This window comes from Callospermophilus lateralis, chromosome 3 (genome assembly GCF_048772815.1).
Source record: "Callospermophilus lateralis isolate mCalLat2 chromosome 3, mCalLat2.hap1, whole genome shotgun sequence".
Lineage (NCBI taxonomy): Eukaryota > Metazoa > Chordata > Mammalia > Rodentia > Sciuridae > Callospermophilus > Callospermophilus lateralis.
Window position 1 is genome coordinate 119,572,187 of NC_135307.1, and position 21,691 is coordinate 119,593,877.

The 21,691-nt window shown below is 42.2% G+C and overlaps 1 protein-coding gene across 6 annotated transcripts in view; it reads right to left on the minus strand.

Moving 5' to 3' along the window:
- Positions 1-21,691, minus strand: part of Tmem266 (transmembrane protein 266) — a 110,719-nt gene that overhangs the window by 80,213 nt on the left and 8,815 nt on the right. Inside the window, exon 2 of one of the 6 annotated variants that reach the window (XM_076851170.2) lies at positions 14,421-14,510. The exons of 4 other annotated variants lie outside the window; for them this stretch is intronic. The gene's annotated coding sequence lies outside the window, so the exon portion shown is untranslated. Of the gene's footprint in view, positions 1-3,791; positions 3,912-14,420; positions 14,511-21,691 lie in introns of those variants that run through there. One more of the 6 variants, XM_076851171.2, reaches the window with a different exon arrangement.

Here is a 21,691-nt window from a genome sequence, read left to right on the forward strand (position 1 = left end):
CCTTAGTGGCCGGGTGACTGACCACCTGAAGAACACTGGCCTACCTGTCCCATCCCATATCACTGTCACTGTCATGTTCCTCTCTCAAGAACCATAATCAGGGTCTCCTTAATTTCAGAAACACCATGAGGATTGAGTTCACTCCACTGCCCTCTCCTCCTCCCTACCCTCCTGTGGACCAATCGACATTCCCAGCCTGTCTCCTTAGAAAATCCTTCTTCATTTCCAGAGGTTCCTGGCCCTAAGTCCATCTGTGACCCTTTCTTATCTGCCTTGAATCCCAAACTGCAGATGTATTCTCACCAGGGTTTGCATTCAGATCCCCAAAACACAATAAAACTACTCTAAGATGCAAACTGGTCAAAGCACCCACCTGGCCTCTCTTAATAAGCAACACAGACTACATGGGAGGTGGGTGTGAAAATGGGCTAGACAAAGCAGATGTGAAGCTGGCAAACTCCTGAGTCAGAACTCAGTTTTGTTACAAGTGAATGAAGATGTCTGACTGATCGACCTCAGGCACTCTGTCATATTTCACTTGATCCTGGTTCATGACAGAATAGTACAACATGTGAAGAATTTTTACTGTTACCACCACACTCCCTGTCTCTAAGAAGCCATCAATGTAAGGCACACAGTAAATTTAATAACAGCTTGTCAATGAAAAAGATTTATACACTGTCACATTAAATTTGTGCATCAAGACTCTGATCAGGATCCGGTGCACTGGCTCATGCCCGTAATCCCAGCGGCTCAGGAGGCTGAGGTAGGAGGTTTGTGAGTTCAAAACCAGTCTCAGCAACTTAGTGAAGCCCTGAGCAACTTAGTAAGACTCTGTCTCTAAATAAAATATAAAAAGAACTGGGGATGTGGCTCAGTGTTTAAATGCCTCTGGGTTCAATCCCCAGTACTGCTCCACCGCCCCCAAAAAAGACCCTGATCAATTCAACAAGGGAAAAATATGGAAAAGGGCTCTTGAATTCAACTTTCTCTAACCCAGGTCATTGCTTCCTTTTGGGGACAGCGGGAGGAGCCATCTTTCCTTTCTCTTCTGCCCACTTCAATTGTCCCTCTCTCAAGAGTATGAATCACTTTTCTGCCTTACACTCATGTACCATCCACTCTAGGATACACATCCCTTCAGGTAAGGGTTCACAATCAGCAAATTAAAAAAAAGCATTCTCTCAGGCATATTTCTATCTGCCAGATTTTTAGTTCAATGGCTTTCTAAAGGCTGGAAAATAATGCAAGGCCCTTGGATAGCCTCATGCATGTGCCTTGTGAATTTAAAAAGTATTCCACAATAATACATCAAACTCGAAGGACGGTTCTCCACAAGGTGATGCAATGCTGGGGACAGCCTGGGTTGGAGGAGCCGTCAGCAGCAAATGTCCAAGGTCATCTTTGCGCCTAAGGAGAAATATAGTGGAGCATCTTCCCTTGGAAGTCAGTCACATGTTTAAAAAAAATTAATGAAAAATATTTTTATAGAAGCTTTAGGTTTGCAAAAAAAAATTGATTAGAAAGTACAGAGCATTCTTACATGCTGCACTCTCGGCCTTCTACATTTTCCCCAATTATTAATATGTTGCATTAGTGTATTAAAGTTTATAGTTTATATTAGGGTTCACTCACTGTATTCAGCTAAATGGGTTTTGACAAGCCCATAATGTCATGTATTCACCTCACAGTTATCATTCAGAAGAATAAAACTATTAGCCCTAAAAATCCCCCCTTTTTCATGTCTCTCTCCCTCTGTCCTCCCAAAATGTTTGGCAACCCCTGATCTTTTTTACTGTCTTGATTCCTTTTCCAGAACATCATATAAGTGGAATTATATAATACATAGCCTTCTCAGATTGTCTTCTTTCACTTAATAATATGCATTTAACTTCATATCTCTTGGTGGCTCGATAACTGGCTGTCTCATTACTGCTGATTAATATTGCATCAAATTCTTCAATTGAAGGACATTTTGGTCACTTCCAGTTTTGGGCAATTATAACTATAAACATCCATGTGCAGATTTTTGTGTGGACATAGTTTTCAACTCATTTGAGTAAATACCAAGGAATGCAGTTGCTGGATCATACAGTAAGACTATGTTTAGCTTTGCGACAAAATGCCAAACTGTCTTCCGAAGTGGCTGTACCATTTTGAATTCCCGCCAGCAACGAAATGAGAGTTCCTGTTGTTCCACATCCTTGCCAGCATCTGATGTTAGCAGCGTTCCAGATTTTAACTATTTTAATAAGTGTGTAGTAGTATCTCGTTTTAATTTACATTTCCCCGATGACAAATGATATTGAGCATCTTTTTCCGTGCTTATTTAACATCTGCATATCAATTTAGTGGTGTCTTTCAGATCTTTTTAATTAGACTGATTTTTTTGTAGCCACAAGTTCTTTATCAGATCTGTTTTGCAAGTATTTCCTCCCAAGTTATGGCTTGTCTTTTCATCATATTTTTTATCATATTTGGGAAAATAACTACCACTGCAGACAGGCAGACTTGGGATATGTCTGACCTCCAGCATTTATGGGCAATCCTCTTTGGTGGTCTGTCTGTGGGTTTGTGCCTGGCTATATATGTGCCTTGAACAAAACTCAATTCACTAGCATCAAAAGAGAAACTAATTTTTAACTCAAAGATCTGCCATTACCACTTTTGGAGCATGCCAAGTGTGTAATCATTACTGAGCATGTGGAGTCTTTTAATATGTTTGGTTATTACTGCTGTGTCTTTTTTGACCTTTGCGCGTTTATTCAACAAATATTAGGGCCCTTGGAGACACTCAGAGCTGGGCCTGGCTCCTTGCTTGAAAAGCAATCACACTGCCCTTGTCACATGCCCTGGGCATAAGGTGATGAGGTGAGCCAGCATCTTTCTCTCTCAGGCCATGGACTGAGTTCAGAATGACTCAATACACCCCTCCGGGGGCCTCGCTAACTCTTGCACCATGGGTATTTCTCTTCTATCCTCACCTTGCTATTCAGGTCTAGTACCCGCTGAGCCTTTCTGGTCCCAAAGTGGGGTTCAGCCCACTATGCGTCTGATCCCAGCAGCACCTGCCACAAAGACAGCCCCAATTGTCCTAACCCGAGCTGACGTGCTTTACACAGCTCATGTGACTTCCTGCATGGGAACAAGAGAGATCCACAGGAGAAAAAGATACATCCTTGCTTCCCACAGTTGGTTGGAAGACCAAGGTGTTGATGCAAGTGGTCTCTGATAAATGCCAGAGAATTCTACAGGTGGTAGATAAAGTTAGTACTATAGGGGATTGTACTGTGAGTTTAATTATGCCCCCCCAACACACACACCCCTCAGTCTTCTCACCTACAACAAAAGGCTGACAGGGATGGATTAGTCCCTTGCTTTCCAATGTGTGGTCCCTGCATCAGTAGGAGCATTGGCATCACCTGGGAGCTTGTTAGAAATGCAGATTTTCAGACCCCATCCCACACTAGGTGAACCAGAAATCTATTTTACCAAGATCCCCAGGAGATTTGTAGGATATTATAGTTTGGAAAGTGCCGGGATGCATGATCTTTAAATTCTCTTGCAATTCTAAGCTTTGATAATCTGTGACATTTCTTATGACCCTGTCAGGAGGAGGCTGACTGGCTGGGCCCTGAGCAAGCCTGAGGGTGCCTCAGCAACCAGGCTCTGGTGCCAGGCATCCAGGCGTGGCAGGCAGCCACTAGATGCTGGTCAACGTGACCCTCCTAGAGAGTCGTGCTGCCCTCCTGCCAGGGAAACATCTCGAGTTGTCACGATGGAACACGAACCTGAGATGGAAGCTGGGGGTGGTGCCCACACACGGTGCACTTTGCTCATCTGCGTGTGCTTCACTTGGAGACCTGGGCTCCTCATCACATAGTCAGGTTCAGCTGCTCTGCTTGTCCTTTAGGTTGCTGGGCAGCCAGAGTAAGGAGAGGGGAAGGGAATTAACAAGGAAGACTTATGGCATGTCCTGAGGTCATGGACACGGGAGAAAGGGTACCTGTGAAATAGTCTCCTCTTGATATAAAGAAAGCTTCAGGTGTCAAAACTCCTGTGGTTTCTCAAGGCTCATCAATTGTTCGACAAAAGGGCAAGCAATAACAACAGCACACTGGGAACCAGCAAGGAGGGTTCTAGGCCCAGACTTTGCTCTCTTGAGTGATCTAGACCATTTTCCTTCCCTTTCTGGATCTGAATGTGCACATCTATAAAGTGAGACTTGATCTATCCATTCAAATATTTGAGCCCCTAGGACATGTGTGATATGTGAGTAGGTGCTGGGAAAAGGTGATGTCTATGGAGCTGAAGTTTGGGTAATTTTCTAAAGAACCTTTCAGCTCAAATATTATATTTTAAGGATAGGCTTTGAACTCAGACTTGGGTTACAGATTTGAGCTTTGTGACTTACCAGTTGGGCACAAGCAACTCATTACTCAGTTTTCTCATACAGAAAATTGGGACAACAGTTCCTTTTTAATAAGGATGCTGGGGATCAGAGGTAAATGGAAAGCACCCACAAGATTGTTCAGTGCAATCACTTATTGGACATTTACCTTGAGCCCTGCATGAGCTATATATTCCAGTATGGAAGCCATAAGCCATGTGTCTACTGAGCACTTGAAATGTAGCTTTTCCAGCTGAAATGTGCTATTCGTGTAAGAAACACACTTGATATAGAAGACGTAGCACAAATAAAAGCAAAACATCTCCTTAATAATTTTATGTTGATAACATATTGAAATAATATTCTGAATATACTGATGAAATAAATGCATTAAATTAATTTTTTCTGTTTTTAGTTTTTAAAATGCTACTAAACATTTTTAAATTGTACACATGGCTTATGTTTTATCTGTATTGGATACCACTGGCCTGGATGAAGTGAAAGCAGAGTATGCTTCTTGTTCAGAGACATAACAGAGTATGCTGTTAGTGTGTGGTATGTTGGGAAGATAATATGCACACCTGAACTCTTAGCCAAGAGAATCCGCTGGAGGACAGGACTGGGGAGAAGGAGAAATGAGGACAACTTGGTGACTATAGGTAATATTAATTGAAAATTGCTAAGAAAGTAGATTTTACATGTTCTCACCCCAAAAGAATAAACATGTGAAATAATGTTTATGTCAATTAGTGTGATTTATCCAATGCACAATGTATGCATGTTTTAAAACATCATGTTGTATACCATAAATATGTATAATTTTGTGTCAATTAAAAAATAAACCACGCTGGGAAGGTAGCTCAGTAGAGAGCACTTGCCTAGTATATGTGAGGCTCTGGGTTCCATCTCCAACACAACAAACAAACAAACAAAAACAAAGAAATAGGAAGAGAGGGTGAAATCAGGTGGATTGGGAATCACAGAAAGGCTTAAGGAGGAGGTCATAGGTAGGCAAAGGGCACTCCCTGTGGGATGGACCAGACGGAGCTCCTTATTAAGGACGGCCATCTATGATCCTGTTTCTTTCCTAACTTTTTTAGGGACAGTTGTCCTCTTAATATTCCCAGTACTCTGCCGAAAACCTTTTTTCTTTTCTTTTCTTTTTTTCTCTTCAGTACTGGGGATTAAAACCAGGGGCAATCTACCACTGAGCTGCATCCCTATCCTTTTTTATTTTTTATTTTGAGACAGGGTCTTGTTAAATTGCCCAGGCTGGCCTTGAACTTACCATCCTCCTGCCCCAGTCTTTGGGATCATAGGATTACAGGCAGGCCCCACTGTACCAGGCTTAACTGTGGCCATACTGCATTGTGTTTTCATCTTCCTCTGTGATACTCTGTCAACTCCTGGTGAGCCAGCTCTATGTTTTATTTATTGGCAACCTCAGCACCTGACACAGGTGTCACCACTAGAAGACACACCAATGGATGCAGAAGGAAAAAAAGGGGACAGAACCTGGGGGAATGATTACGTGCAGGGAGCAGGAAGAGGAACCCTGGTGGGGTGGGGTGAGTGTAACAGGGAACTTTTAGAGTCCCAAATGTCTATGGAAGAAAATTTCAGGGATCTGGTCAAATACTGCAGGGAGGTTGCAGGAGATGAGGCTGTCACTAATTAGGAAAGGCCTAATAGGTCACTAATTTGGAAAGGTCTCTGGCCACCTGTAGGACAAACATTCTAGTAGCATGAGAAGGGGTCATTGGAGGGGCTTGGGAGAAGGAGTGGGAGGAAGCAGCTCTTTCTGATCTGACCTCAACAACACCTGAATCACTTTCCCCTTTTTTGGCTTCTATGACATGACATTTTAACATCTCAGATTCCTTCAAGGGCTCCTTGTTCCCTCCTGCCCTTTAAATGTCAAGGTTTCCAGGATTCTGTTTTTAGCTCCTATTTCTGCTTCATCCATACACTTCCATTGATGATGATTTTAACGAGCCTCTTTCCTCATGACCCCATGTCCTTATTCCCAGCCCAGGACCCTCCTGGAGCCTCAGATCCATTGTTAGTTCTGCTCCTGACATGTAGCTGTCCCAAAAGAAAAACAGCCCCAGCCTTTCTGAAATTCATTTCCAATTGCCAAAAATCTCCCCCCCACACACATAAATATCAGATATACCCACACCACCAAAGTTTTTTTGATGCTTCTCTCTAATCGCTTTTTATGTCTTGTCAATTCTATCATCTCAATAATCCAGAAATTCATCCCCTGCTTTTCTAACCTCACTTGCTATTGCTTAAGTTCTGGACCTAAAATTTCTCAGTTGCATTTCTACAGTCTTCCCGAGTCTACTCTCAATCTCCTCTACCATTCTTCATGTCACTTCCAAAGAAGTCTTTTTAACCTAGAACTTTTTAAAAAATCGGATGTATAATTTGCATACAGTGACACACATATTATAAGCCTACAGCTTGATAGGTGTGAACACAGCCAGCAATGCAATCAAGATTTAAAGCATTTCCATCACCCAGAAAATTTCCTGTGACTCTTTGCAGTCAGCTTCGACACCCAGAGGCAACAGCTGTCCTGATTTCTATCACCATAGATTAGTTTTGCCTGTTCTTGAACAGTATATAAATAGGATCATATGGTATGGGTTATTTTGTATCTGGATTCTTTAGCTCAACATAGTGTTGGTGAGATTCAGGTAGGTTATTGCATTTATCAGCAGTCTGCTCCTATATATCGCTGAGTAGTAGCCAAATGTATGGGTGTACAGGCTACACTTTATTTCTCTATTTACCTACTGATGGAAAATTCAATTATTTCCAGTTTTGACTCTTCTAAAAAAGTCATGAATGTTTTTGCATAAGTATTTGTTTAGTAGAGATATTTTCATTTCTTTTAGGTAAATGTCTGGGTAGATTTGCCAGTTTGTTAGATAAGTTTGACTTTATAGGAAAATTACAAACATTATAGGAAAATCGCAAACAGCTTTCCAGAGTGGTTACACCATTTTATAATACCACCAGCCATGTCTGAGAGTTCTAGCTGCCCAAAGAAGATTTTTTTTTTCAGTACTGGAGATCAAATCCAGGACCTCCCACACACTAGCCAAGTCAAGTGCTTTACCACTGAGTTATTATCCCCAACCCTAAAGAAATCTTTTTAAAAATGAAATCTTACTGTGTTATTTCTTTACTTAAAACTCATCCCTTTCCAAATAGGCTTTAGTTCCACAGGAGATAGGCAAATTCTCCATTATCTGGTCCTAATTCTCTGAACTCAGCTTTTCTGTGTCTCCATAAGCTCCATTTACTCCCAATCATAACCACCTCGCTCAGCTCACATCTTTGTTTAAGGCCCTTCCCTTTGCCATTCTCTTCCTTATCTGCATAGCTGGTGCCTATTCATCATTTCAGAGGTGTTTGTGATTACTTTACACTGGCACCTCCATCCCCACCCCTATGAGTTTATTGCCACTATTCCATGTTCCCAAAACATACAGGGACTCCACCATAATGCTCTGCTCAAAGCTTTGCAATATATTAGTTTCTCCTCTCTCCCTGACCTGCTCTTGTAAGATACCTTCTTTCCTTCCCTTTCTTCTGTCCCTGTTTGATGACAGCCCACAACCAGACACCATGCTAGGAAACATGCATAGGGATGTTTATTTACATACATAAGGATTTTACTTTACCAGTTATGTAAAGTAAAACAGTTATGGTCCCTGCTCCCACAGAGCTTAGGGTAGACTGGAAAAGACAGTCAAGTGATTGCACTCCTAAGAGGAGAGTTAGAAACTAAATTAAGTATTCTGAACCAAGTGGGAAATGAGCCCACCAGTCTGCAAAAGAATCCAACCTAAATGGGGTGGTAGTGTGGGGGTGGCAGGTTCTCCTGAGAAGAGAGTGCCTGAACTGGGAATTAGAGACAGAGGAGTTAAGTGGGTGATGTGTGCTCCCTCCCCATAGTGGAAATGAACATGAGACTTTTCGTGATATTGACTTTTCATGATATTGAAATTTCAAGACATTGAAATTCAGCTGAGATGGCTGGAGGAGAGAGACTGAGGGACCTTGAGCAAGAAAGGAGATCTGGGCCAGGGCCAGATCAGAAGTTGCTAAAGATTTGTTCTTTATCTTGCACAAGAACAAAGAGCAGTTGGTATTATTCTCTGTCTACAACCTTGAGGGTTCCCTAGGCCTGTCACTGTACCTGTTAGTGGTCACATGTAACACATGTTTGTTAAATTCAAAAAGTTTGAAGTGACCAAGAAGTTTGGCAGCCGAAGGAGTGAAAGGTACATGTAGCAAATTGAGTGGGCTGCAGGTTGAGGGAAGAGTGATCTTCTCCCTTTGTCGGTGGGGCACCTGTTCCATGGACAGTACTAAATCCTATATCTACTACATTTTTCCTATCTGGAGGAGAGAGACTGAGGGACCTCACACTTTTTCACTTAAAGGCAATACTTCATGGTTTCTCTTTATCATATCTGAATTGCCAGCATTACTACTCTTGTGCTTTGGGACCATTGTTCTGTAAAGTAGGGGTTACTTGAACACAACACTGTGACACTTGGACAGTTAATCTGATAACCCAGATAGATACTAAGTGACTAATGATGGGTACAGCATGGGTACAATGGATAGAGGGATGATTCACACCCAGGATGGGACAGAGTAGGACCCACTTCCTGTGAACTTTTGAGCTCAAAGCACAAATGTCAAGACGGTAACCAGAGCAATCACAGGTGGGGCTGCCCTTAAAAGAGAAATATATCCCAACAGGAGAAAAAGAGAAGCCTTTGGAATAATTTTCAGAATGTCCATGGAAAGCTACAAAGCTCTGAAGGCCCTGAGCCAGGAGACAGGTGGCCACACCAGCAAAGAACAGCAGGTGATGTGGGGAACTGGCTCCACCCGTAGAGAGCAATACTGCTTCAGTAATCTCAGCTAGAGGAGGGCAGGGGAGCCCCGTGGGTAGGCAGTTGTTCCCAGTGTGGAATGATGCTTTTAGGGACCTTAAGAGAAGGCATTTTGTGTCTCACTGCTGACACGAAATAGGGTGGCTTCTCAATTCCTTCCATGCTTCCTTATGTTGTCTTACAGTTCTTGCACTTATAAGTTAAGAACTATTTAGTCTGTGCAGCACACTATTTATTTTGCCTGATCCAAGATGCACTCTGGCAGTGTTATCTTTTCCAATCGTCAGACCTGTAGTGGGTTGCATTGCCTGCTACCCCACCTCCCATGATATATGTCCAAAGATGATATACGTCCATCCAGAACCTATGAATGTGATCTTATTTAGAAATAGTGTCTTTGCATATTTAGTTGAAATGAGGTCCTCCTGGATCAGGACGGATCCTAAACCCAAGGACAAATGCCCTTATAAGAAACAGAAGAGGAACCATGGAGAAGCCATGTGAAGACTGAGGCAGACATTGGATGTATATGTCCAAAAATCAAGGAATGCCCGGCTTTACTGAAAGACAAGGAAGGATTCTCCTCCAGAGGAGGTGGTAGACAAGAAGCTCAGCCCTGCTGACACCTGGATTTTGTACTTGTATTTCTCAGAACTGTGAGAGAATAAGATTCTGTTGTTTTAAGCAACTAGGTTTTTACTAGTTGCTTAGTTCTTGCACTTATAAGTTAAGAACTAGTTTGTGACACAGTGTACTTTGTCACACCATCCACAGGAAACTCATGGAGGAGCTAAAGGGGCACATTAAGGCGCTCTCTCCAGCCCTTAGCAGTTTCTCTGTTTTCCACATGTGAGCACTAAGAAAAAATTCCTCAATACATATCCCAGATACTGATTTGAGGGAGAAGGGTGATATTCCCTGAGGTTGCAGAAGGATCAACGGTGACATTTGATAGTATCCGGAAGACCCAAAGGCTGCACATCAGAATCCCTGTGTGTCTTGAGCCTGGCAACTTTACTGCGTGTCAGGGTGGGACCTTTAGTTTTGTCCATCTCAAGGTCACGTCAACCTTGATATTACTAGCTAAGGCATGCTAATCAAATTCACAAGCAAGAAAAATCAGGCTGAAAACTTTATCATCTCTATGTACGTGAGAAAGAGCAAACTTCTGGCATACAAAACCCTTGTGTTCTCTACCAGGGGCCCAGGGTCAGGCACCTGCAAGCTCATTGGCTAGTTATGTGGAATCAAAAGCAAAAATGCAGGACCTGAGGGGACTCCAGGCCACAGAAAAGCCCAGTGGACATCTTTCCTCCCCACTACCACAGCAAAGAATTTGTCTCCAACCATGACCAAGTTCAGGCCTGATAGTCTGAGACATTCACAAGAATGTGTAATTTTCTGGCTTTTCTTCTTTATATCCTGGGGCCACATGCCCTGCTTCCACCCACACAGCTTTCTCTAAACAGAGTGTTAAATAACTATTACTGTGTTACAATTATGTTTTGAACTTGCCTCCCTAATAGCACAAGGCAGGTCACCTTGAGTAAGGTATTGAGTTCTTCCAGTTCCACATTTACAATGTTTATTCCCAGAAGAACTAATACCACTCGTATCAGTTTCCTGTGGCTGCTATAAAAATTACCAGGGACTCAGTGGCTTAAAACAACAGAAATTTATTCTCTCAGAGTTCTGGAGGCCAGAAGTCCAAAACCAAGGTGTCAGTACAGTTGGGCTCCCTCTGAAGGCTCTGGGAAGAATCTGTTCCTTCTTCCATCTTCTGGTGGCTCTGGATATTCCTTGGCTTGTGGCTGCTTCACTCTACTCTCTGTCTCCATGGTCATATTGGCATGTCTTCTTCTGTGTGGATCAAATCATTCTCTACCTCTTCCCTATAAGAACACTTGTCATGATATTTATGGCCCATCTGATAATCTAGAATTATTTCCTCAATATCCTTAGTTTAACAAATGGCCAAAAAGTATATGAAAAAACGTTCACTATCTCTAGCAATCAGGGAAATGCAAATCGAAACTACACTAAGGCTGGGTGCAGCGGTGCACGCCTGTAATTCCAAAGGCTTGGCAGGTTGAGGCAGGACAATTGCAAGTTCAAAGCTAGCCTCAGCAACTCAGTGAGGCCTTAAGCAACTCAGCAAGATCCTGTCTCTAAATAAAATATAAAAAGGGCTGGGAATATGGCAATGATCAGTCAGAATGGCAATGATCAAGAATACAACAACAGCTGAGTGCGGTGGCACACTCCTGAAATCCCAGTGGCTTGGGAGGCTGAGGCAGGAGGATTTCTGAGTTCAAAGCTAGCCTCAGCAAAAGCGAGGAGCTAAGCAACTCAGTGAAACCCTGTCTCTAAATAAAGTATAAAATAGGGCTGGGGATGTGCCTCAGTGGTTGAGGGCCCATGAGTTCAATCCTCTGTCCCCCCTCAAAAAACAAACAACAATAAATGCTGGTGAGGATGCGGGGAAAAGGGTACACTCATGCATTGTTGTTGGGACTGCAGAGTAATATAACCACTTTGGAAAGCAGTGTGGAGATTCCTCAAAAATTTAGGATTGGAAATACCATGGAACCCAGCAATCCCACTTCTTGGTATTTATTCAAAAAAACTAAAATCAGCCACCTCAATATTTATAGCAGCTCAATGCACAATAGCATCTGATGCATCTGATCAGATGCCTGTCAACAGATGCCCGACGACAGATGCAATGGGTCAAGAAAATGTGGTATATATACACAATGGAGTTTTACTCATCCATAAAGAAGAATGAAATAATGGCATTTTCCCGTAAATGGGTGGACATGGAGAACACCATGCTAAGTGAAATATGTCAGACTCAAAATCAGGGGTTAGATGTTTTCTCTCATATGTGGAAGTTAAAGCAAAATGAGGGAAAGAAGGCAGCGGGAGAGGGGACTGGACATACAAAGATATAGGAAAGGTCAGTGGAGTAGAAGGAGACTGAGAGGGAAGGAGGGAAGGAGGAAGAGAAAGGGAAAGAAATACAGAATGAATTTAACAGAATCATGTTATATAAATAGATAAATATACCAGAGGTTATATCTGTTTTATATATATGTAGAGAGTACCAGTCAAAAAATAAATAAATAAAGGGGTGAAAGGAAGATCAGTAGAGTAGAGGGGGAGACAGGGAGAGGGAAGAGGAAGGAAAAGGCAGCATGAATGCGGATTGAAATCAAATCCCTTGTATGCATAATTATGTCAAAAGGAACCCAATACTATGTATAATTATAATGCTCTAATAAAAAATTTCCTTACTTTAATCACACTGACAAAGACTCTTTTTCCAAATAAGGTAACATTCATAGATTCCAGGTATTTGACCTGGATAACTTTTGGATGGGGCGAGGTCCATCGTTTGGCTTACCATATCACTGTTTGTGGAAATTGAAGACAGGAGCCTTATCTGTTTTGATACATCCTCAGTGTCTCACACATGAGTGAGAACAAATAGATAAATTAAGGAAATATTTCCCCCAAATTCTAAGGCACCTTACCATCACTGTGCACTGCTAACATTCCTCTAAAAGACAATCTAGAATTTTTATACCATAGGTCCCTCAAGCACATGGATGGTTTCCTGGGTATACAGGTTCAGTGTGAACTACCTCTGACGATGACTCTCTCTCTTCAGGCCAACCTGTCATATCAACTGTACTCTCATTGAGTGTTACCTTAAAATTTGGTATCCAATAATCTCACATGGTTATCTTTTGCCACACCTGTTCAAATGCTAGCCCGCCTAGTGCTCCACCTTCTCAGGACTCCTTCATGACATTTTCTTGACCCCTTCTCATGATTTGCTTCCTTCAAGGTCTTCTTGCCCTGCCTGTGTGAATCATAGCTGCCTGAGACCTGGCAAACTCTTCCTGAATGGAATTTTCTCTCTTAAATAAGGCTCAATGTATACAATATACACTGTTGTTGGAATTTTGGTAAAGAATCATTGCCTGATACATGAAAGGGAAACTAGTGACTGATAAAGCAGACCAGAGTCTATACCAAAACAAGACCAGCCCTTATTCTGAGACAGCACAAAACCACCCATTTTCTTGAAGGGCCCAAGGGAAGAGACCATTTTGGACCAACTAACTTAGAAAATTCAATCATCTCCTGGAGGGTCATCCACCTCCTAGAGGTGTTTAGCATTCAGTGAGAAGAGAAAATTCTCTTATGTACCTGGTAACCGGTGAGACAGGAAATGGGAGATGTGGGTTGTTTTTCTTTTCTTTTTTTTTTTTTTTTTTTGTAATCTTTTTAGTTGTAGATGGACACAATATTTTTATCAAATTAAATTAATTAGTTAATTTATGTGGTGCTGAGGATCAAACTCAGTGCCTCACATGTTCTAGGTAAGCCCTCTACCATGGAGCCAAAACCCCAGTCCGAGATGTGGTTTTCTATTGAGAAGTAAGACACTGATTTTCTAATAAATGGGGAGGTATAAAACTAAAAATCTTCTTTGTAGCAAAGGAAACAATCAAGACCATGAAGAGAGAGCCTATAGAATGGTAGAAAATCTTTGCCACCTGCACCTCAGATAGAGCACTAATCTTCAGGATATATAAAGAACCCAAAAAACTTACACACACACACACACACACACACACACACACACACCACACATAATCAATCAATCAATAAATGGCAAAATAACTAGACACTTCACAGTAGGAAAAAATACAAAGGTCAACAAATATATGAAAAAGTGTTCAACATCACTTGCAATTAGAGAAATGTAAATTAAAACTGCACTGAGATTCCATCCTACTCCAGTCAAAATGGCAACATTCACTAGATTAGACAAAGGGGAATGAAGGGAAGACAGGAGGGATGGGAATAGGAAAGACAGAAGAAGAATCAGACATAACTTTCCTAAGTTCATATATGACTACATGACCAGTGTAATTCCACATCACATACAACCTCAAAAATGGGAAGTTATACTCCATATATGTTTCATATGTCAAAGTACACTCTATTGTCATGTATAACTAAAAAGAACAAATAAAACTTTTTAAAAAAGATACTGATTTTCAGGAAGGAAAGTTGGCTCAAAGAGCTACCTTCTCCTCACTGACAGGTCTTGGTAAGAAATCTACATCGGCAGAATATAGTCCCAGTTTCAACGTGCATGTGAATAGAAGAACAGAACCCTAGAAAATGAAAAGACTTGGATCAGGCTCCCTATACAGCTCAGCCTTAGACTCCTAACCTGCTATGAGGCCAAGGGCTGTGGTGTGATTCATTTTAGTCACTCTCAATTCTTAAAAGAGTGTAAGGCACATAGGAAATCTTTGATAGGTGTCAGACCCATAACTGGAGCAATAAAGTGCAGGGGAATTGCTTGATTCAAGAGGCTCCAGTTAGTCATTCCACTTGGTTGTCACAGACTCTGATGTCTGAAGTCTCATCTCAAGCCTAAGCCATAGCCTTCATGTTTAATCTCTCAGACATACCATGCCATTTCAGACTCACTCACTCGTCTCTCTTGAAATACTTTATTTGCTTGGCTTTCAGGAGACCACACCGTCTGGGTTTTCTCTCTTCTCACTGGATGCTCCGTCCCAGTTTGCTTCACTGGGTCTTCCTCTCCCTTTTGGGCTCTCAGTGTTGACATCCCTCACGCCTCATCCCTCTGACCTCTCTTCTTCATCTACCCCCTTCTCCAGGGTTGAGGTGAGCTCATGAAGTCTCATGTGGCTTGAAATGTCACCCACACTGGCTATCTCTACAACTTCTATCTCCAGCCCCCATCTTCTCCCTTGAACTCTGGGCATCTCCAACTGCCTACTCGACATCTTCAATTAGATCTCTGATAGGCTGTAAAATGTAACGTAATGGAAACAGAACTCTTCATTTCTCCCACTTAAATTGTGCTCCCCCTCCATCTCCACCTTGGCAACTGGCAATTCCATCCTTCCAGTTGTTCAGACCAAAGACCCTGAAGTCAATCTTGACTCCTCTCTTTCTTTTCCACTCCACATCCAACCCATCAGCAAATTCCACTGGTTCCACCTTCAAAATAGATCCAGAAACCAACCACTTGCCCCCTCTTCCGCTGCTGATAGCACATATTCCAAGCCACCCTTTACCTGGGTTACTGAATCTCCTCTCTCCTATTTCCTCCTGATCCTCTGCAGCAGGCATGTGACCCTCATGCCAAACACAATCATGCCACTCCACTGCCCCTACACTACAGATGTGTCCCAGTACACTATATGAAATCCAAATCCCTGCTATGGTCTATGAAGTCCGATAAGCTCCCTCTCCAGTTTTATTTCCTATTCCTTTAATTTTGGCATTCTCATTACATAGGCCTTCTTGCTATCCTCAGCAAGTTATTAAGTTGAATATATATTATAAAATACAATATAGAGGCTGGGGATGTGGCTCAAGCGGTAGCACGCTTGCCTGGTATGCGTGCGGCCCAGGTTCTATCCTCAGCACCTCATACAAACAAAGATGTTGTATCCACCAAAAACTATAAAAAAAATAAATATTAAAAGTTCTCTCTCTCTCTCTCTCTTTATCTCTCTAAAAACACAATATAAAGAGTTAATCAGAGATATCAAAACATAAAGAGTGGGGGGTATGAAGCTTCTGTTTAATGGATAAAGAGTTTCAGTTTTGGAAGATGAAAAAAGAGTTCTGGGCATGGCAATGGTTGCATGACCGTGTTGATGTACTTAATACCACTTCAAAGAACTAAAAGGGTAAATTTTAGGTTGTGTGCATTTTACCACAATTAAAAATAATTTAAGAACCATTCATTTAGGTATATATGTAAAATAAATTTGAAAGGACAGGCACAAAAAAAATGGATCATAATTATCTATAGGCGGTAGGATTATAGGCAATCTTGTCTTATTACCAAAAAGGGTTTCTAATTTATCTACTCCTTATGTGTAATTTTTGTACATTACTTATATAATAAAAATACATAATAAGCCATGCATAAAACTGATACCTAGTGTGGCAATAGTGTTTGACTATAAACAAAATCTAGCAGCAAACCACATGTCACCAACTATGGGCCTGAACCTTCCCATGGAGTGTGGTCACTTTCAATGGCCTCATCTCTAGAGCAAGTGGAGAGGCCTTGAATCTAAATACAGGAGGGTTCAGGTTTTCAATGCAGACTCGGTCAAAAATCTGGAAGCACTGTGTCAGACACAGGCCAATCATGCCACAGATGAACAAGCTGTTGCAAAATTTTGACTATCTCTCTGATGTGTCATTTGATAATGTGGCATCTTTTGACACAGACCAAGTTACAAAGCAGCCTACGGTGTATAATTAAGGGTTTCAGATAGACTAAGGTTTTCTCCTGCCAAATGCCATTCATCTATGCTTGACTCTTCCAACAAATATAACTGAAGTACAATTTGTAAAGCCAGCTCACTGTGTGAATTATTTTTTCCTGCTGTTTTAAGGCATGGCATGGTTTAGAAGAGTAGAGGGGATACCTAAACCACAAAGCCCAATCCCATCAGTGGACAGGAGAAGATGCCAGGGCCCGGAAAAGTTAAGCCACTTGTCTGAAGTTACACTCCTAGTTTGTGGAAGAGATAAGACTAGACTCCAGAAATCCTGATGCCTTAGTCTGGTGCTCCTTTTCAAAATCAGGAATAGGGCAGATCCTAGAGACATTGCAGATTCAGTTTCAGACCAACAAAGTGAATAGCACAATAAAGACAGGCACATGAATTTTTTGGTTTCCCAAAAACGTTATGTAAAAGCTATGTTTACACTGTAGTATTAGTCTGTAGTCTATTACAAGTGTAATGGTTTTACCTTTTTTTAAAAAAAAACAATGTGTAAACCTTAATTTAAAACATTTTATAGCTAAAAAATGCTAATAATCAGGGCTGGGGATGTGGCTCAAGCGGTAGCGCGCTCGCCTAGCATGCGTGCGGCCTGGGTTCGATCCTCAGCACCACATACAAAAAAAGATGTTGTGTCCACCGGAAATTGAAAAATAAATATTAAAAATTCTCTCTCTTTTAAAAAAAATGCTAATAATCACCTGAGCTATTAGAAAATGGTGCCAGTAGACAAAAAGCCCCCCAATATCTGTGAGGCTCAATAAAGTAAAGCGCAATAAAACATTTTTTGGAAAGATAAAACCAGTAATAGTCAGAATGTGATTACAAGTTGACATGGCTTTATTTTTTCCCAACCTTTGTCTAGGAACTGGCTCCACTGGTTCTTTCTTCTACCCCTTGATAACAACTTTGATAGCCTCCATAGCTTTCGGGTTACTCACAATTTCAAGGACCAGCTCATTTAAGGCTAATTTTCATATGTTTTAAAAAAAAAAATCTCGCCAGGCATAGTGGCACACAACTGTAATCCCAGCAGCTCTGGAGGCTGAGGCAGGAGGATCAAGAGTTCAAAGCCAGCCTCAGCAACTCAGAGAGGCCCTAAGTAAATCAGTGAGACCCTGTCTCTAAATAAAATACAAAAAAGGGCTGGAGATGTGGCTCAGTGGTTGAGTACCCCTGGATTCACACCCCAGTACCAAAAAAATTTAAAAATCTCATCTAGTTTAAATCAAATCATCTTCAATCTCACATCCAAACTCCTCCCGCATCCTGGGACTCAGCCACAGCCTGAGGCTTGAAGGGGACCAAGTCTGCTCACTCTGTCCTTTTCCCCTTCCTCCACAGTTTCTGGCTTTCCAGGGTCAGCAGTGAGCCTGGGTAGGAATGGGGACTGAGTAAAGGAGAAAGTCTTCACTTTGCTTGTTTGTAGATCTCCCCAGCTAAGGACATCCTCTGTATTGCAGATGTCCAAATGCTGAAAGGTCCAGAGGATGCAGCTATGGGTTCTCAAGAGGCCTGTGGGCATCTCTGGAGGGTCTGAGTCAGGAGCACCACAAATGAGAATGTCCCTCTTAAAACCTTCTCCTATGGTCAGGAGGAAAGAGCCTTCTCCCTGTCCCTACTGGGAGAAGTAGAGACAGACCTTGGTAGTCTCCTCCACATTCTCCCAGGAAATCAGCTCTCCCTGAATGTCTAGACTTTCATTCACATAAGGCTACTGGTGGGCAGTGGGGGCGACGAGTTCAACCCTCGTCTTACAAATCTGGAGGGGTTCTGCCCAACTGTTCCTTTATAGAAGGTGGGGATACTCGTCTCTTAACATCTTCACAAGATACTCCCTTCAAGATGCTGTCACAGGAACACTGAACCCTGGCTTTGGGGGAGTTGTACCTCTTTAGGGGAAGCCCTAAAACAATACCAGGAGGAAGCAACTGCAGGGAAGACCCTGGGGGAGGATGGACTCTTTCCAGGGGCTGCTGGGGAAAGGAGGGATGCTTCGAAAGACAAACCCCTCACCCTATGGAAGGTCAAGGAGCCCAAGGAAAAGACTGAAGGCCTCTACTTCCAGGGACCAACCAGATTCCAAGGGTCTGCATGAGAAAAAATTCTGGCTCTGCCCCTCACCTTCTGTGTGGCACTGACTGAGCCCTTTCTTCTCTATGGGCCTCAGTTTCCCCAGCTGAAAAACAGGAGATGATGGCTTTTTGTCACTTTTGGATGTCTAGCAATGGAAAGCCCCTTCTATTTGGAGGGATCCTAAAATAAAGTGATAGACAAACTCCCCTTTGCCCCACTGTGGAAGCCCCATGGGGAAAGGACATGTAGTCTTCCCCCTGACTCTGCCATGTAGCTGCATTGGGTCACCAGGTCAGCATGTGCCCTGGGCTCACCCAAGGAAGGCCTGTGAATCCTTAACAAGAATGCAGAAGTCTAGCTGCGGTGGAATGAGAACTGGAGGGACCTGGGAGCAAGTGGTGCCTGGAAGCAGTCATCCCAGACTGCTGAGTAGTGCCCCAGTCCCAGGGCTCGCTAGCTGTGCCTGGCCACCCTGCTTATTTTCTGACCGGCTCTCCAACATCTTATGATTCTGCAGAAATGCCACGTTCTTCTATTATAAATATGCTGGTGTGGCTCACAACCCCTACTTCAGTCCATTTCTTCCTTGTCTCCCTCGAATCTAGTGGCCAAAAAGCGAAATACTTGAATTATGAAACTCATTAGCATGAAGAAGTGATCATGTGATAATGTTCTGTCTAGTGAATCAAGGAATAAGTTTCTTAATATGAAGGAAAGACCTGGAGAGGAAACGACTTTAACACTTCATTTTCTTCCTTCCTCTTTCTTCCTAACTGGTATACTGATGAAAAGCCTGGAGGGGAAGCAGCCATCCATGACTATGAGGAATAACAAAAAAGCTAAAGAATATCAGCCTCTGATGACATCCTTAAGCAGCAGGACCAGCCAAGGACTGCTGTCTCCAGAATTATTACACAATGAAACAAGTTCCCTATTAAAGCCCAACTTCTCAGAATTTTTTCTCTTTATTTCTATTGCTGTCAGATAATATATTCCTTCCTGATATACTTTCCAATAAACTTGATAAAAGTTGAGAATGGCATATACATTTGTAAAAAACTTTGTAGTTTATATACTGTTGTACACTGCTTAAACCCATCAGGGTTTCTTTTGTTTACCACCAGAGACTGACTGGTACCACAAGCTTTCCAGGTCTCCTCCAGCTCTGATATTCTGTCCTTATAAGAGGGACATATGTTCCTCTGACTATGCAAACTCACATCACTCACAGTTTTTATAACACAACAAAAAAGAAGAGCAATCATCTTCATCTTGCTCTCAGTGTCACCTGAGATGGTCCATCACTGATCCTGGTCCCCTACCTCCTCCTGCCTCTGTCTGATTCATTCCCTAAGGCTAAGGGCCAACCCCTAACCTAGTACTCTTACAGACCTACCTACTTGACAACACAACTGACTTGCAATTTTCAGAGGCAGATTCCTGCTAACCACGCACAATCTGAGTTAAGTGTGGTATCGAGGATTGAACCCAGGGGAGATCAACCACTGAGCCACATCCCAGCCCTTTTTAAAAATATTTTATTTAGAGACAGGGTATTGCTGGATTGCTTAGGGCCTTGATAAGTGAGTATGACACATTTAAAAAGCATTTTGTAGTTTGGAAACTTAAACCTTTTTTGTACTTTGTCACTGACCCTCACAGCAATCCTAGATGAAGAGGGCAAGTATAAGATCCCTGATGCTCACAGAAACGATGTGCCATGGGTTGTAAAGACAATAAGAGCTCTGTGTGACCTCAGAAACTGTGCAGAGGGAAATGTGTGTTGCACTGGGAATCAGAAAGCACAGGTTCTGTGTCTGGTCCCGTCACGACTAGTATCTTGACCTCAGGCAAATCAGGTACCTCTGTAGGTCTCATTCCCTCATCTGTACGATGAAGATGCTAGATATATTAGTTAGCTTGGGCTTCCATATCAAAACATCATAAACTGGGTGGAATAAACAATAGAAATTTATTTTCTCACACTTCTGGAAGCTGGAAGCCCAAGTAACAGCAAGGTTGAGTTCTGGTGAGGGCTATCTTCCTGGCTTGCAGATGGCCACCTTCTCCATGTCTTCACTTAGAGGAGGTAGAAACACAAGAATCATTCTTCCTCTTCTTATAAGGCCACAGTACTATATGATTAAGTCCCCATCCTATGAGCTCATTTGACCTTACTTACCTCCTAAAGAGCCTGTGCCCAGGTATAGTCACATTTGGGGATAGGGCTTGAACACATGTATTTTAGAAGGACACAATTCAGACCACAGCACTGGACATGATCTTTGGAGTTCTTTCCACCTGTTAGCTCAAGTCTAGGACATCGAAGGTGTTCCCAATCATTTGTGAAATGAGTAATGAATGCTTCCTTGCCTCTTTGATTCAAGAAACTACCCAAGGGGCTACTGGGGTTGTGACTCAGTGGAAGAGCTCTTGCCTAGTATGTGTAAGGCACTGGGTTTGATCCTCAGTACCACATAAAAATAAATAAATAAAATAAAGGTATTCTGTCTTTCTACAACTAAAACTCTAAAGAAAAGAAAAAAAAAAGAAATTACCCAAGACTATTTCTAGACTATTGGGTAGGAAACATTTTGAAGGGCTTCTATGTATACTTTTCCTTCCCAAAGGCAATGAACAGTTCAGAGGTTCTTTGGTCAAAACAGGTCTCTCCCAAGGTTGGAGCTTTGAAGTTTTTCAGGAAGCATGTATTTATCTGTCACCCTCAGTCTTTGGGTGTGGCATGCAATTTCTGCAAGCACATTTCGAAAGAACATAATGGTGGCTGTCAATTGGAGTTAGGTTTTAAATCACAAGGCTATAGCTAAATTTTGTAACAGCCATGAAGATTACTGAGCAATTGTGGCTTTTCACCAAAGCACAAAATACCTTGTTACTCTGACTTCACCCTTGAAGCAGCTGAAGGTGCTGTC